The sequence below is a fragment of the Chiloscyllium plagiosum genome, chromosome 29 (genome assembly GCF_004010195.1).
Source record: "Chiloscyllium plagiosum isolate BGI_BamShark_2017 chromosome 29, ASM401019v2, whole genome shotgun sequence".
Taxonomy (NCBI): domain Eukaryota; kingdom Metazoa; phylum Chordata; class Chondrichthyes; order Orectolobiformes; family Hemiscylliidae; genus Chiloscyllium; species Chiloscyllium plagiosum.
This window is the reverse complement of record NC_057738.1, coordinates 24,852,386-24,869,055: the sequence shown is the minus strand read 5'-3', so window position 1 is coordinate 24,869,055 and position 16,670 is coordinate 24,852,386. Positions and strand designations below refer to the sequence as shown.

At 41.5% G+C, this 16,670-nt stretch overlaps 1 protein-coding gene across 1 annotated transcript in view; it reads right to left on the bottom strand.

Moving 5' to 3' along the window:
• Nucleotides 1–8,494, bottom strand: part of zdhhc11 (zinc finger DHHC-type containing 11) — a 103,039-nt gene extending 94,545 nt beyond the window's left edge. The window contains exon 1 of the mRNA XM_043719342.1: nucleotides 8,220–8,494. The gene's annotated coding sequence lies outside the window, so the exon portion shown is untranslated. The remainder of the gene's footprint in view (nucleotides 1–8,219) is intronic.
• Nucleotides 8,495–16,670: the final 8,176 nt, after the last annotated feature.

The following is a 16,670-nucleotide window of genomic DNA, read 5'->3' as shown; positions in this document are numbered from 1 at the left end:
CTGCCCCTCAGAATTCCCTCCAACAACTTGCACACTACTGATGTCATGTTCACCAGTCCATAGTTCCCTGGCTTTTCCTTACCACCTTTCTTAAATAGTGGCACCACGTTAGCCAACCACCGTTTTCCAGCACCTCACCTGTGACTATCAATGACACAAATATTTCAGCAAGGGGCCCAGCAATCACTTCCCTAGCTTCCCAAAGAGGTCTAGGATACATCTGATCAGTTCCTGGGATTTATCATCTTTATGCGTTTTAAGACATCCAGCACCTCCTCCACTGAAATATGGACATTTTTCAAGATGCCACCTTCTATTTCCCCACATTCTGTATCTTATATGTCCTCCACAGTAACACTGATGCAAGGTACTTACTAACTCATACCATTGAAAGTTGGAGTTGTAGCACTGAGCCTTGAGAACTCCATTGGAAACAGAGCTCCAGTCTCACAAATATCCTTACATGATTATGCTTTGTTTCTTGCCACTAAGGGTATTTTGTATCACCTGGATCCCACACACTTTGTTTTTAAAACCAATTTGCCACGTGGGATCATGTCATAAGTCTTGCTAAAATCCATCCATTCAATGGTTACTTAGAAAGGGTTACTGGATATATATTTGAAGAAAAAACATGTAGAGCGGAACTATTTGAGTAGCTCTTTCAAAATGACAGCATGGGCATATTGGACCAAAAATTTCCTCTGTACTGAATGATTCTACAGATTGAGACAACCCAAACTCATTTCATTAGTGGACCTGATAGCCAGCAGTAGAGGAGATTTCCATCCCCCAGCATGTCATGCATTTGGACCATTTTATAAAGGTAATAAGCACCACTCAACTGCACCAACTGTTAAAATGTTCTACTCCCAGATTTTTAAGTGTATAGGTAACATGAGTGAGAGGTTTTGCCAGGAGTCACTCAAAAATATTTCAGGAACTTGAATTAAACTGGCTTAATGCCAGAGTAAGGTGTGCACCTTTACATTTGGGCATCAGAGAAGCAACACCTGCCATTTTATCTTCTCCCTTTCCACCATCCAAGACCCAAATGTTTTACATTTATTTGTACTTCATTCGACTGCACTGGCCCTGGGATTTGGGTGGTTCAGTTAGCGGGGTGGCTGGCTTGTGATACAGAGTGAAACCAAAAATGTGGTTTGAGAATCCCACACCAGTTGAAGTTACCATGTGGCTCCTACCTTCACAACTTTGCCCCTCACCTGAGGTGTGTTGATTCTCAGGCTGACCACCACTAGTTGCCTTTCTCTAATGAGAGTGTGGAACTATGGTGCCTTTACTGTATTCACTTCTTGCAATGTGCTTTCTGCTAAATTGTGAAGTCTAAACATAGGCTGAGTGAGTATTTTATGGAACACCAACACTCCATCTCTGAGTTTTCTCTAATGCTTTCGGTCAACTGTGATTTAAATTTCCATCTTGCTCCCACTCTGAACATTCTGTCCTTCTTCTCCCACAGTGTTTCAAACAGGTTCAAAGAAACAGAGTTTTGTTCTTTAGTCAACATGGCTTTGTGCATGGGAAAACATGTCTCACCAACTTGATTGTGCTTTTTGAAGAGGTAATGCAGAGGATTGATGAAGGCAGAGCGATGGACGTAATCTATATGTTCTTCAGTAAGGCATTCAACAAGGTTCCTCATGGTAGACTGGTTAGCAAGGGCTTTTGCCCGAAATGTCGATGCTGCCTGAACTGCTGTGCTTTTCCAGCACCACTAATCCAGAAACTGGTTTCCAGCATCTGCAGTCATTGTTTTTACCTGGTTAGCAAGGTTAGATCTCACAGAATAGAGGGAAAACTAGCCATTTGGATTACAGAACTGGCTTGAAGGTAGAAGACAGAGGGTGGTGGTAGCGGGTTGTCTTTCAGACTGGAGGTCTGTGACCAGTGGTGTGCCACAAGGATCGGTGCTGGGTCCACTACTTTTCATCATTTATATAAATGATTTTTGATGTAAACGCAGGAGGTGTGGTTAGTAAGTTTGCAGATGATACCAAAATTGGAAGTGTAGTGGACAGCTAAGAAGGTTATGTCAGAGTACAACAGGATCTTTATCAGATGGGCCAATGGGCTGAGGAGTGGCAGATGGAGTTTAATTTAGTAAAATGTGAGGTGCTGCATTTTGGAAAGGCAAATCAGGGCAGGACGTATACACTTAATAGTATGCTCCTGGAGAGTGCTGGTGAACAAGGAGACCTTGGAGTGCAGGTTCATAGTTTCTTGAAAGTGGAGTCGCAGGTAGATAGGATAGTGAAGAAGCTGATGGTATGCTTTTATTTATTGGTCAGAGCATTGAGTATTGGAATTGGGAGGTCATGCTGCAGCTTTCCAGGACATTAGTTAGGCCACGTTTGGAATATTGTGTGCAAATCAGGTCTTCCTCCTAGAGGAAGGATGTTGTGAAACTTGAAAGGGTTCAGAAAAGCGTTACAAGGATGTTGCCAGGGTTCAAGGGTTTGAGCTACAGGGAGAGGTTGAATAGAGTGGGGCTGTTTTTCTTGGACTGTCCGAGGCTGAGGGGTGACCTTATAGTGGTTTTTAAAATCATGAGGAGCATGGATAGAATAAATAGACAAAGTCTTTTCCCTGGGGTGGGCAATCCAGATTTAGAGGGCATAGGTTTAGGTTGAGAGGGCAAAAGTTTTAAAGGGACCTAAGGGGCAATTTTTTCACACAGAGGGTGGTGTGTGTATGGAATGAGCTGCCACTGGAAATGGTCGAGGCTGGTACAATTACAACATTTAAAAGGCATCTGGATGGGTACATGAATAGGAAGGCAAATGGGACTGGAATAGGTTATATATCTGGTTGGCCTGGATGAGTTGGACCGAAGAGTCAGTTTTCGTGCTGTACATCTCTATGGCTCTTTGACTCAATGACTCCATAACCAGGCAATGTCACAGTACAGCTGTTATTCAGCAAAGACTGTCTATAAAGCTTAGATCGTCAAAATAACTCATACAAACAAAACATAAAAAATCAGGGAAAACAGGAAGATTTTACACTTATTAGATCTACAAGATTAAAAAGGTTTGCAAGATGCTTCAAAGATCAAAAAGACAAACACTATACTTACAGACATAGAGTGATAGAGATGTACAGCACAATAACAGACCTTTTGGTCCAACTCATCCATGCCGACCAGATATTTTAACCTAATCTAGTCCCATTCACCAGCATTTGGCCCATATCCCACAAAACCCTTCCTATTCATGTACCCATCCAGATGCCTGTTAAATGCTGCAATTGTACCCACCTCTACCACTTCCTCTGGTGGCTCATTCCATACCTGCATCACTTGCTGCATGACAAACATGCTGCTTAGGTCTCTTTTGTATCTGTCCCCTCTCATCTTAAACCTATGCCCTTTAGTCTTGCACTCCCCCAGCTGAGGAAAAAGACTTTGGGTATTCACCCAATCCATGCCCCTCATGATTGTATAGACTTCTCTAAGGTCACGCCTCAGCCTCTGACAATTCAGAGGACATAACCCCAGCCTATATAGCCTCTCCCTACAGCTCAAAACCTCCAATCCTGATAAATCCTTTCTGTAGCCTTTCAAGTTCCACAACACCTTTCCTATAGCAAGGAGACCAGAATTGAACACAGCATTGCACTTCTACAATTGTCAATTTTTGCTGGGTTAGCATTCAATGCAAAAAGAACTGGTTTATAAAAATGCAAGTTTGAATACAGCAAGATCTTACAATATAAATATGAGCTAATCTGATTTTTTCAAATGATGTTGGTTGAGTTATAAATATTGGCCAAAACAGGTAAGACACCCCTGCTTTTCACTGGACAGTGAGATGAGATTTTTGTTATCCACCTGAGTGGGGAGACAGGTTCTCAGTTTAGTGTCTCACCAGCAAGGTGGCCTATTCTGACAGAATAGTACTTTCTCAGTATTGTGCTGGAGCATCAAGACTGCATTATATTTATATTATTAATATAAGACTGGAACAGTGAGTAACTGAAAGGCGATGACTTCATGATCCGATAACTATTTGCAAAGTAAATATATGAAAATGCAAATTGTAACAACTCAGTAATTACAGCCTTCATACAGAAGTTCAACACATAAAGAAATCTCTGAGCTGTAATCTCAGAGAAAATGCCTGTGATAACCTAAAGTATGCAAGCTGCATTAACAAAACAAAGTTTTCATGTGGGTACCCAGAATTCAGTGGCTTTTTATAAAATCTTTTCATTTTAAATTAAGTGGTATTTCCCCCTCTGCCATGAACTCGGTCAGATGTGTGCCTGAAGGCCTATTCATGGTGCAAACCTAATTTCAGTTGCATATCTGCAGTCAAAAACCACTCACACCTAAAATGGTGATCCTAGGGTCCTAGGAGTGCAACTTTCTGAATAAAACAAATGAAGATGGGAAGATAGAGTCTCCAATACTGGGGCCTGTTTGAACCAGATAATGCAAGTGCTAAATGAGACCATTTTGGAAGTGCAGAACAAGTAGAAAGGTATTTTACAGCAATACTTTAATGTTGTAAAGGAGGGACAGCCAATTTACGCACACTAAGCTGCTTCAAATGTCAATGTGGTAATGGTCAGATTATCAGTTTTTGTACTGTTAACAGAACAATAGGAGGGTCACTGCACAGAAAGAGGCCATTTAGCCCATCCTGCCTGTGAAGGCTAAATAAACTAGCCACCCATTTCTAATTTGACAGAGCAGCATCAGGTCTTTAGCCTTGAAGGTTACAATGCTTTAGGTGAGAAACTAGGTTCCTTTTAAATGAGTTGAGGGGTTCTGCCTTCAAATAACTGCAAAGATTCCGGTATCCCGTCACCAAGTCACCCTTTATTTACTTGTGAACAATACACTGGCTGCTTGGAGTCAGTCCTCTGAATTGAGGATATTTAATATCCTGGTTATTTTTTTTTTAGCTTGGAGTCAGTCCTCTGAATTGAGGAGATTCTAATCTCCTAGTTATATTGATCAGCCAGGGTATCCTTGATCGGCTCAGGTTAACAACCCCAATCGATGACATCATAGTCAACGTCAACCTGGTTCCAATCGCGACATCCTCAACCACCAAACCAGGCAGACAATTCCAGACATTCACCACATTCTGGTTGAAACAGCTTTTCATAGTCATAGAAGCTCTATAGTGTGGAAGCAGGCCATTCGGCCCACCAACCCTCCAAACACCATCCCACCCAGACCCATCCCAGTAGCCTTGCATTTCCCATGGCCAATCCACATATCCTGCACATCTCTGTGAGGAAACCACAGCACATGGAGGAAACCCACGCAGACACGGGGAAAATGTGCAAACTCCACACAGCCATTCGCCCAAGGCTGGAATCAAACCCAGGTCCTTGGCACTGTGAGGCGGCAGTGCTAACCACTGAGCAACTATGCCATCCTTTCCTCACAGCTACTTTTGCTAATCATTTTAAATCAGAGTCCCTTTAAAAAATGACCTCTCCATTTGGGGAAAAATGTTTCCCATGGATGTTCTATCACCAAACTCTCTTTATTCTATACATCCTTACTAATTGAGGGTTAAATATTAACCAGGACACCAGGGTTAATTTCCATGCATTTTTTTCACTGACTAAAGTGAAAGGCCAAAGGACTCATCCTTACTCACACTGGTATCAGAATGATAGAGATAATTTAACCTTCTCAAGAATAATAAATACCGGCCTTGTCAGTGCCACCCACAACCCATGAGCAAATGCAAAAGGAACCTGTGACAGATCTTTTAAAAAGCCATTTAGCTATGGAATTGCTCATTTGAATGACGACATATGCTGAAAACATCAGTAAGATCTTTTGTGAAATATTTTCCCATGAGGGTAAACTTGAATTTACCTGCCTCTTAAGAGAGTTATTTTGAGGTTTACCTGCTGTGAAGGCTGGTGAATATGTGTACGAAGTATGAGAGATCTCAATCATTAAACATTGAGGATTGTACGGATGTGAGATATATTATTGGAGGTTTCTGGGGACGCTGAATCGTAAGGGAAAAAGTCTGTGCAAATAAACAACTTGTGCATTCTGCATTTTAGCCTTCTAAGTTCTCCTTTTAGTCATGTCCCTGTTATTTTACTTTTACTTTGACACATATTTCCAATGCTGTAAATTTGTGTTCTAGGTTCCTATTTTTGGATAAAAGAAACAGATCAAAGCTATTTGACCACATTCTCCCCATAACCCTGCAACCACCTAAACCACATCCAACTTAGTCCTGACTCCAATCTGACTATATTTTTGTCTCAATGAACTTACCGACTAACTACCTCCACACTTCTAGTATCCTCAAAGTTAAGGTCAAATGTTTCTGCATAATTCTCCTTTGGACTTCTGGCTTACTAGTGACTGTATCTGAACTTTTCAACAGAGTGAATACTTTCCTGAATCAATTTGGGTAGTTTCCACCATAAATTACGAATATTACAATAATCACAGACGTACAGCATAGAAGCAGACCTTTTGGTCCAACTCATATGGGCAGCACGGTGGCTCAGTGATTAGCACTGCAGCCTCACAGCACCAGAGTCCCAGGTTCGATTCCAGCCTTGGGCGACTGAATGGGTTTCCTCCGGGTGCTCTAGTTTCTTCCCACAGTCCAAAGATGTGCAGGTTAGGTGAATTGGCCATGCTAAATTGTCTATAGTGCTAGGTGCATTAGTCAGAGGGAAATGGGTCTGGGTGGGTTACTCTTCGGAGGGTCAATGTGGACTGGTTGGGCCGAAGGGCCTGTTTCTGCACTGTAGGGAATCTAATCTAATCTAATCCATGCCAACCAGATATTCCACAAAAATCTAAACCCATTGCCCAGCATTTGCCCATATCCCTCCCAAACCCTTCCTATTCATATACCCGCCCAGATGTCTTTTAAATATTGTGATTGTACCAGCCTCCACCACAGCCTCTGGCAGCTCATTCTATATATGCACAACTCTCTGCATGAAAAAGTTGTCCCTTAGATCCCTTTTAAATCTTTCCCCTCTCACCTCAAACCTATGCTCTCAAATTTTGGACTTCACTACCCTGGGGAAAATACTTTGGCTAATACCGTGCTCTTTATGATTTTAGATTAGATTACATACAGTGTGGAAACAGGCCCTTCAGCCCAACAAGTTCACACCGACCCTCCGAAGAGTAACCCACACAGACCCATTTCCTTAACCTAACTCTATGGGTAATTTAGCACGCCAATTCACCTGACCTGCACATCTTTGGACTATGGGAAGAAACCAGAGCACCCGCAGGAAACCCATGAAGATACGGGGAGAATGTGTAAACTCCACACAGGCAGTCACCCGAGGCTGGAATTGAACCAGGTCCCTGAGCCACCATGCCATCCCCAATTTTATTAATTTCTAAGGTCACTCCTCAGCCTCTGACACTCCAGTGAAAACAACCCCAGCCTATTCAGCCTCTCCCCATAGCTTAAACCCACCACCCTGGCAACATTTTTGTAAATCTTTTCCAAATCCTTTTAAGTTTCACAACATCTTTCCTATCCATAGGAATCAGAGGCATTTTCCTCAAGTCTCCTGGAAACAAAGTCCTGGAGCCTGGAATTACTTCAATCCTTCACCTCGTGTACTGTAGTTGTGTTTTGATAACTTGGTGGCCCAGAAGGTTTGAACTTGGGACTGTATTGGACTGCAATTGTTTGCAAATCTGTGCAGCAGGGCGCATGAAACTAACCATTCAATCCCGCAGCTCCCCCCCGCCCCCTCCCCCAGGCGACCCATCAACAGGTCCCGGGTTAGACGACAAGCATCAATGCAGGTGGAGAGTTCTCTCTCCAAGCAGGTTATGGAGTTAACTGACAGCAATGACTACATTTTATGCCAAACCACAACGTTCCCCTTTCTCTCACAATCCCTGCAAAACTTCATGACAACCACAACATATTAAACACAGAAATAATTAACAGCAGAGTCAAGCTCGACTTCACGAAATCCCTGAGAGAAGTTAGAAAGAATTATCAACTCCAGTGTGTGGTGGGCACTTGGAGACGGTTGGTCTTGAAAACACCAATACATATTTACTGCCAATTCTGTAACCTCAAAAAAGGTTTATGATAGTTTGAAGGAGCAGCTTCAGAAAAAGAACCAGGGCATTCCAATTTACTGAGTGCTGGGACATGCAAGAAACATATTGAAAATACAGCATTTAACAAAGAAATGCGTTGCCATTAGCTGCTCACCTCAGTCCTCTGTGTTATCAGTGTTTCTGGCTTCACTCTCTCATTCTGTTCCTAGGTTACGTACATTTCCGACAAATAGCCTCAGATCCCCAGCGTCTCTACAAACTTATCGCCTGGAAAAGGAAGCCGGATTGCACACACACAAAAAAAACAAGAAATAAAAATGAAAAGGCTTAGTTATTCTGCCACTTGGGCAGCATTGCCCCCAAAAGGTTAACGATCAGGGACTAAGGCCGTTCGCTTCGCTCCGTCTCCGCTTCTGAACTGTGAGTTGCTTCTGGAGATGTTGAGCTGGACACAGGCGCTATGGAAACTGTCAGCTGCTCCTCAGCACAATACGAGGTACAGCTCCAGGTCCTAATGCTCACCTGGTATACACCTGTAAGTAGGTGCACAACTGTAATGTGATTCATTAAGTCAAAAGCTAACCAATGCAACTGGCCCTACATGCAACAAGAGTTGCATTTCAGATGCTGCCTGGCCTGCTGTGCTTTTCCAGCAACACACTCTCAACTCTGATCTCCAGCATCTGCAGTCCTCACTGTCTCCCATATGCAACAAGACCTCAGAAAGTGGCAAAACCATTATGTTCAGTGGTACCTATTCTTACTGCTGCAGGTGGGTCACTTAGGAACGTCGTTACTGGATGTAGATCTCAGGATTTGGCCCAATCCTTTGTGTTTAGCACATGCTTCATTCTGAACACAGTATAGAGAGAGGAGGCAGCAAGTTTAAAATGAGCTTGGTGAGCAGGGAGTTGCTTCATTCTGAACAAAAGCATTTTTTTGAGAGAGAGGATAAGTGTGATAAGAAATCAGAGTGGTATCACAAGAAATCATTTAGTTATTGGTCAGTAGGAAGCTGCTCTTAGGGAGTGAGTCTAAATAGCTTAAAAATAAGAAGTATAATTTGGATTTCAGAAAGAAACCCTAGCAAATGGAAGGTATAAAAATAAATTAAAATAACAAAGTAAAACTGAAATGAAAATGAAGTTAACACAACTGAAGTAAAGCTAAGTTATTCGTAAGTTTTTATAAGAAGTAGTATTTATTCTATGGGTAACAAATAGTTTTCGGAGTTATGAGATGGTAACCAAGTGGTCACAAGTGAAGTGGACATGCTGTGGTATGTGTGAAGTTATGGACATACCATGTGTCCCAGACAGACACATCTGCAGGTGTCTGAGGTTCTGAGGAAGGCTCAATTGACCCAAAATGTTAACACTGATTTCCCTCCATTGATGCTATTAGACCTGCTGTGATTTTTCCAACAATTTCTGTTTTTGTTTCTGCAGGTGTTTACAGGGTGCATATGCCTGAGCTCTGGGCTGGAGTCACTGTTGTGTATCTGCGAGGCAGAGGACTATGGATAGCAGGTACAGAGAAATGGTCACATCACAGTTTAGAAGAGCACATGTAGAGAGGGAAATGGAAGCCTAAGCAAAATTAGGCAGGTAATGCAGGAGTTCACTTTATTTTTTTTTCCTTTCCCCCACACTACCGCCTAACTGCAGTAGTGCTTATTTTTTCACCAGCACCCATGTTGTGTGTGCAGGTGTGAGACACAGTGAGAGACACAAGGTGCACGAATCTTTATTCAAATTTCCACCACCAGGAAGAAAGGAAACACCCAAGGAGCCAGTGACAAACAGTGCCCTTCACATCAAAGGGCAATACTGTGTGATCAAAACAGTGAAGGGGAGGGCAGGGATCAAATCAAAATAGAGTTGGAGGGGGAAATAATGCACTCCACTCCCTGCGGTGCCCACCTCTCCCTGAACAACTCCAGGGTGTCAGTGGACACCGCGTGCTCCTTTTCCAGAGACACCCGGGCTCTAATGTAACTGCGGAAGAGGGGCAGACAGTCGGCCCTAATGACCACCTCCACGGCCTACTGCCTGGACCTGTTTATGGCCAGTTTGGCCAGGCCCAGGAGCAGACCCATGAGGAGGTCTTCGGACCTGCCCTCCCTCCTCCGTACCGGGTGCCCGAAGATCAGGAGCGTGGGACTGAAGTGCAACCAAACGCAGAGGAGGAGGTTTTTAAGAAAATCAAAAAGGGATTGCAAATGCCCACAAGAAGTTCACTTTATCGTGCATTGCCAATCAGTATTCCATTTTTGAGACTCACGAAGGCGATGGTTCCTCAGGGGAGTGTAGCCCAGGCGCATGTCAGTTATTTAGGGAAGGAGAAAGAGTAATGGAAGAGCAATAGAAAAAGTAGATTCCATTATTGGGGGGGGGGGAGGTGTGATTAGACAGACATGTCTGCAGGCAAGACTCCAAGATGATATGTTGCATCCCTGGTGACAGGGTCAAGAATGTCACAGGACAGCTACAAGAATTTTTTTTAGGTAAGGGAAATAAGCCAGAATTTGTAGTTCATTTTGGTACCAATGACATATGTAGGAATATGGATGAGGTCCTGAAGTAGATTTCAGGGAGTTAGGAAAGAAATTAAACAGCAGGACTTCAAGATCAGTAATCTCAAGATTACAACCAATGCCATGTGCCAATTAGTGTAATAACAGGAGCATCAATCTAGTGAACATTTAGTTAGAGCACTAAGCAATTGGGACCAGTTTTGGGGTAGGTGGGACATGCTGAGTTACACCCGAACAGAATTGGGACTGATATCCTCACAGGAAGATTTGCTAGTGCAAATGATATAGGTTCAAACTAGTTTGTCAGGGGGATGAATCTCTGAGGAGAAACCCAAATGGAAAGGAGGTTAAGATGGAAAACAGGAAGTAGAAAGGTTATAAGGGAAATGAGATAATGGGAGAAACAAAGCTGAGCATTGAGTTGGCTTTGAATGCAAAATTATGTCAAAAAAATAAAGCTAAAGGCCCTCTACCTGAATACACATGGTATCCCCAACAAGAAAACTGATCAAAAGATACAAATACATGTAAATGATTATGGTTTCATTGCCAATACAGAAACATGGCTGAGGATTGGGAAATTAATACTCAAAAATATTTGATGCTTAGGAAAGTCAAACAAGAAGGAAACGTTGCGCTGATTATACAAGATGGGTTCAGTACACTTATAGGGGAAGATCTCAAATTGGAAGTACAATGTATGGAAGCTTGGTGGGATTAAGAAACGATAAGGGCAGCAGATATTTCTTGGAGTTATTTATAGGGCACCAAATGTTAGTGGTAATGTGGGGAATGGTATAGATCAGGAGATGAGAAAAATTCACCCTATGTCTAAGGTTGACAAGCATTTCATTAAAATTCCCAAAAGTAGAGTTTTCACAAAACTAGATACAGACAGTGGATTCTGGCAAGTGCATTGGATTTGCAATCAAGATTATTTGCTACATTTATAATTCTAGTTGAAAGATTTTATTTCAACTGATTACTATTTGGGATTGACTTGGACACAGATTTCTCAACATGATACACCCGGTACTTTATCATGACGTTTTATAACATCAGATATTGATGCATGATAAAACAGTTGAAGACCATTATCAGTGTATGTATGCAGTCTTACAGCTTATAAGCATAAGACCATAAGATATAGGAGTAGAAATTAGGCTATTCAGCCCATCAAATCTGCTCCGCCATTCAGTCATGGCTGATAACTTTGTTAACCCCAATCTCTTGCTTTCTCCCCATAACCTTTGATCCCCATGACAATCAAGAACCTATCTTTCTCCATCTTAAATATACTCAATGACTTGGCCTCCGGAGCCTTCTGTGGCAGTGAATTCCACAGATTCACCACTGTCTGGCTGAAGAAGTTTCTCCTCATCTCTGTTCTAAAAAGGTCTTTCCTTTACTCTAAGGTTGCTCCCTTGTGTCCTAGTGTCTCCTACGAATGGAAACATCTTCTCAACATCCACTCGGTCCAGGCCGTTCTGTATTCTGCAAATTTCAATTAGATAACCCCTCATCCTTCTAAACTCCATCAAGTATAGATCCCGAGTCCTCAAACATTCCTCATATGTTAAGCTTTTCTTTCCTGGGACCATTATCATGAACCTTCTCTGAACGTGCTCCTGGGCAGAGGGTTCTCTCTTAACAACAAGGCATCTATTCAGTTTGGGAGTGACATTGTCAACAGTAAAGGTATAATGGTGGATCTTGAGAAGACTAATGTCACACTGAAGTCAGTTCAAGTTCTTCAAAATTCTTAGGGATGGATGGCAGTTTTTTGCTTCATTTGGCAGTGATTAGAAAGCCCTTGACACAATTCCTCAATAAGATGCAAGGATGGTGTTGGAACCCACAACAAGAGAATATGTTGAAGTCCATGGATTTAATTATCATAGCAACTGCTGCTTCAGCCACAAGTTTAGGAGCAATACACATCTGAGAGCAACCGGATGGGTGATGCAAATTATTCTAGTATGCATCATAAGCATTACCCAACACAGAAATATGATATGCTGAGATTCAGAAGGAGAGCCTCTCAGTTTTATGGGCTCATGAGAGATTTTCAGATTACAGCTTAGATTGAAAGTGGTCAGAGACACAGATCACAAACCTTTAGTTTCTCTACTTAATGGGAAAGAGCTAGAAAAGATGGTGCATAAAATACAAAAATTGTGACTTTGACATATGAGCGTCACATTTGACAAAGTACATGTACAGAGAAAACTTCAGATGCTGTCGAATTGTTCCCTAGAGTGAATAGGCAACAACATTGAGTGATACTCTCACTCCATGGTGTGGCACAAAGACCAGCAAGTTGCAATCAGCTTAGCCAGGTCTAACACAAGCAGTTGAGGGAGTATAGATGTCTGAACATTCATAAGTATTTTGTTGAACATTAGCCAGATCAAAGATCGAGCAGATTGATGGTAAAAACTAACAATTTTTGAGCAATCACGTTATTTTACAATTGTACTTGACTCACTGGTATATGAAGAGTGACTGATCATTCAGCTTCAGTTTGGGAAGATGTAATCAGAAAGATGTAACAGGGAAACTGCACCAGAGACAGACAGACTCAGCTCCTCATTCTACCAAAGAAGTTGACTCCATAATAACCCAACAATGTACATAATAATGTGAAACAAGTCACACAATACACTTCTGTGTGATACAGTTGTCACATTTAAGACAGCGCAATGGTGTGACTCAGAGATCTGAACAGAAAAGCTATGGTCATCCAAATAACTACAGACCAGCAGAGACCATATATTGAAGGGTTCATATCAAAGAGCCACAAGAACCTAAGCCCATCACATGTTAATCATCAAAAATGAATTTATTGAAATGAATCAAATGGAGAACTTGCTGATGCAAAGGACATACAGACCTTAGACTGTCAGGAACAGAATCAAAGTCAATGGTCTTCAACCTAGATAATGACCAGACTTCCATGTCCAAAGACAGGAGAACTGTGAAACCTCGAAATGACCTGAATTTGTCAAGTCACAGACCTAGGGAAAGATGGGATAGTGGTAACTGTAATTATATACAAAAGTAAACCACTACTAATAAAAATAAAAACATGGGAGGCAAGGTTATATATAGGTGCAAAAGTGTCCACAAGGATTAACACCAGGGAATGCCATAAGCATCATCCTCTATGATGATGTGAGGTGGCCTGAACAGCTTAGAATATCAAGGGAATGAGACCAGATATCTAATACTCCTCAAAGACTCTGTAACAATGCCTGTCACATCCATGTAACCTGTAACTAGTTATTAACATTCAATAAAATGCAATGTAAACTCAAAGAGGCTTTTTGAATTACAGCAGGAATTGGTTTTTCTCTACCGCTCTAGACAGAGCAGGCCCGATAGTTTTCTACGTTGAAAGAAGACGGTGGCAACATTTTTCATCAGGATCAGCAACCTATATGGTGTAGTGAACTGGTATGCTCATATAAAACACACAGACAATGTGCACTCAGAAGATATAAAAGAGAATAGAATTGTTCAAATAAGAGATAGAAAGAATAACATTTATTCTACACAAGTTTTTATTTGAACAGCTTTTTCATAATATTTGTAACTTAGCATCTGACACTTTTTTGTGAGATAGAAATTAAGTACAAAATTTTAAATATTTTTATCCAAGGTCTAATATTGTACCAAAAGCATTCATATTGCCCAAAATTGTGAACAGAACTTGGGTATTTATTTCAATTATCCTTAATTCTATAAAATGCTCAAAAATGCTATAAAATGTGTGATAGAAGGCAGCTAGAATATATAATGGAGTGTGCTGTGTCCCTGAGTCAGGAATCTTGAAAAATGTGTTCTGTTTTATATCAGAGCTATAATCTATGTATCAGCAATATTTTGTGTAAAGATGCCTCCTGCCTGCTCATTCACTCCCTGGGAGTGGAGTAGAGGCATTTAAGAGGTATTGTGATTATTATCTTAAAAGGAAGAATGTGCAAGGCTAAGGTGACAAGTCAGGGAAATGGTTCTGGATGAAATGCTCCTTCAATTGCTTCCAGATATTTTGATTTATTCTAGGTAACTTCACCTTTAAATCTCTCCTCACATCTTCAAAAAGATACTCTATTACATTTTTAATCATAGTTTCTGTAATTTTCTTCATCTGTCAGTGGCTGTGTACAATTAGATTAAAAATTAAAATAATCTAATTGCCCCTATTTTAGCATTTATATCCCCATTGATTTCATTATGAAGTATGTTATATTGATTATAATTGGAACTTGTTGTTAGATACTAAGCCAGTCCTCTACTTACTTGGTGGTCCATTTCCCCAACACATCTGACAATCTACCCTCCCAGCACCCTTACCTCACTATTACCTTATGTACGTACTATTTGACAGAAATTGTCAAAGTGACTACTGGAGATTATGAACCTTTAAGTTTCAAAATATAAAAGGGGGCATGATTTGTCTCCCTCTGACAATTCCACACTGTGAGAGAAGTGACAAGTGGAAAATAGCTCTGCATTTCTGAAGGAGCCTTGATCAGAATCTCCTTTTGGAAATGCAAAGCTCTCTCCTTTCGTAAACAAAGGGGCCGACTATCAATCTGCATAGGATTGCCACACATTAGATGATCTGACCCGAAAGGTCATGCATATTCCTGTTGGGCAACATTTAATTGCTGTTTTCAGGTAACTTCTATCACAATTTCATTGTAAACATATTCATTGTCTCAACAGCAGCAAAGAACATAATGCATAACAATGCACCAATTTGAGGAAGTAGCAAACAACATGGATAAAGGCAAATCTGTAGATGTGGTGTATTTAGATTTCCAGAAGGCATTTGACAAGGTGCCAGATTGAACGAAACTAAATAGTGCGTGATGTAGCAAGTAATACATTAGCATGGACAAAAGCTTGATTAGCTAACAGGAAGCACAGCATAGGGATAAGTGCATACTTTTCAGGTTGGCAAGCTGTAATTGGTGGTGTATCACAGGAATCTTTACTGAAAGGACTGAATGCATGGTGTCTAAATTTGCTGATTGCAAAGAGGCCATAAGGAGTCTGCAAAAGGGATCACAGAGGTTAAGTAAAAGGGGAAAGTTGTTGACATAATATTGTGTGGAAAAATATAAACATTGCTAATTTGGTAGGACAAATGGTATACAGTATTAAATGGAGAGATGTTACAAAATGCTAAAGTACAGAGGGATCTGGGTGAACCAGTACAATATGTCGGCCTGTGACCATTGGAGTGCCACAAGGATCGGTGCTGGGTCCACTACCTTTTGTCATTGATATAAATGATTTGGACGTGAGCATAAGCGGTACGGTTAATAAGTTTGCAGATGAAAATAAAATTGGAGGAGGTGTAGTGGACAGCGAAGGGGATTACCTCAGAGTACAACGGGATCTTGATCAGATGGACCAATGGGCAGAGAAGTGGCAGATGGAGTTTAATTTAGATAAATGCAAGGTGCTGCATTTTGGGAAAGCAAACCTTAGCAGGACTTATACACTTAATGGTAAGGTCCTAGGGAGCATTGCTGAACAAAGAGACCTTGGAGTGCAGGTTCATAGTTCCTTGAAAGTAGAGTTGCAGGTAGATAGGATAGTGAAGAAGGCATTTGGTATGCTTTCCTTTATTGGTCAGTGTATTGAGTACAGGAGTTGGGAGGTCATGTTGTGGCTATACAGGACATTGGTGAGGCCACTTTTGGAGTACTGAGTGCAATCCTGGTCTCCTTCCTATCCATCGGATGTTGTGAAACTTGAAAGGGTTCAGAAAGGATGTTGCCAGGGTTGAAGGATTTGAACTATAGGGAGAGGCTGCATAGGTTGGGGCTGTTTTCCCTGGAGCATCAGAGGCTGAGGGATGGCCTCACAGACGTTTATAAAATCATGAGGGGCGTGGATAGGATAAATAGACAAAGTCTTTTCCTTGGGTCGGGGGAGTGCAGAACTAGAGGGCATAGGTTTAGGGTGAGAGGGGAAAGATATAAAAGAGACCTAAGGGACAACCTTTTCATGCAGAGGTATGGTACGTGTATGGAATGAGCTCACGGGTGCTGG